The sequence below is a fragment of the Limulus polyphemus genome, unplaced genomic scaffold (assembly GCF_000517525.1).
Source record: "Limulus polyphemus unplaced genomic scaffold, Limulus_polyphemus-2.1.2 Scaffold199, whole genome shotgun sequence".
Lineage (NCBI taxonomy): Eukaryota > Metazoa > Arthropoda > Merostomata > Xiphosura > Limulidae > Limulus > Limulus polyphemus.
In genome coordinates this window covers 411,156-412,916 of record NW_013665809.1, presented here as the reverse complement: position 1 = coordinate 412,916, position 1,761 = coordinate 411,156, and positions in this window count along the sequence as shown.

The following is a 1,761-nucleotide window of genomic DNA, read 5'->3' as shown; positions in this document are numbered from 1 at the left end:
AATTTTGTGTTTGTAATTCTATACATTTAATTAAGTTATTGTTCGGGACGAACAATACTAAGGAGGGGCAGTGTAGCGTCAGTGAGGTCACATGAACTATTTTCTAGAACTATCTTGTTCCTTCATGAATGCCCTAGCATTTACTAGATAGAGTAGTCTGGTATATACATAAGAGGGTGACAACGTGACGCAATAATGTGTGTGTAGGTAATGAGTAATTGAACTGCGGTCAGAGAGAGACGTATTGTTGAAGTTAACGTTCGTTCGTTATAGCGCGACTGTTGAAAATAAGTGTATCGTAAAGTTGTATTCGGAAAGAATAAACCAGTTTTATTAAGTAAGGACTTGTGTCGCTAAAGTTTCGTCGGAACGAAGTTACGGAAGGTTAATTAACAAACGGAGACGTAACAATATAAACAGTACAATTATGAAAAAAAATGTGTATTTCTGTTACCAATCTATCATTCTTCATCATGTTTTTTTATCATCTGTTATTACAGGTTTTTGCACTTTTTGTCACGCTATATACTTATTGATTCTTCTTCTAACTAACAGTTATTATTCTAGACATTACGTTGACAACAACAAAATGTACAAAAAGTGTCCCCCCCCCCCCATTTTAGACTTTTGTATTGTTTTTTGGTTAGATATTTTTTTTCTTCACATGACTAGAATTTTCTTGAAAGTTTAAGTAACAATTTAAAGGATATAAAAAGCAAGTTAGGCGAGACTTGAGAGATTGTTGAGGGATTATTATGTCAATCAGTTGGTTACTTTGGTGCTATAAATTTTGAGTTTGCCTTTTGAACAAAGCTAGAGATAAAAGTATATCATACATGCAAACAAATGAGCAAGTAATCGTTCAGCGAAACTTGTAAAGTTAGGCCTATCGTTGGAACTTTTATAAATTGTACTTGTAGAAATTGTAGTGGGAAAAATAAAACGCTTTCGTTATCATTAAGTGGACTTGACATTATTCTCTTTACCGAATAATTCAAAAATAAACTACACAACAGTAGAAACCGTTAAAAGGGTTTTATAACGTAGTTTACATGACGATGTGTGGTGGAACAGAAAACAGTTGTGGCAATACTGGCAAGGTATCAGTTATGAATCTGATGGTTTATTTTAGTCTCTTTTTTTTCCACGAGCTTATCGTAGTAAACATTTAATTATTTATATGTATGAGTCTGTAGTCACAAGGGGTGTTCAGAAAGAAACAGAATACTTTTCCATATAAGTTGGACACAACTAAAGTGTAATAATGAACAGTGGCTTGTTTATTTGTTATAAACTGGAAAGCTACACAACGGACTATCCGTGCTTTGCCCATTGCGGAACCTAATTCCCGATTTGTAGTTTTTATATGCTCTCAAGCTTACCACTGAGCCACTGGGAATGGGAGCACAGACAACAGTGTTTTATTGTGTTTTCACGTTTGATAACGTTCAACAGAATCAAGAAATAACATCTGCACGTGACATTGACTTTGTACAACAGTAATTAAGTTCTTAGCGAAGGACGATGAAAATACATGGTGACATAGTATGACTGTATAATTATACAGACTGTATTTTTACTAGTGCTATTATGAATAAGTGAAAGTAACGAGAATGGATTTAAAAATTATCTATAAAAAAAGGCAGTATTCATTAGTTGCTCCAGCGGTGACTAGGACAACTAGCAGATTTCTTCTCAAGATTGTTCATAACCTCGGATTTCAGGAATACCAGATTCAAAACTTACCCGCAAGTGTAAGGT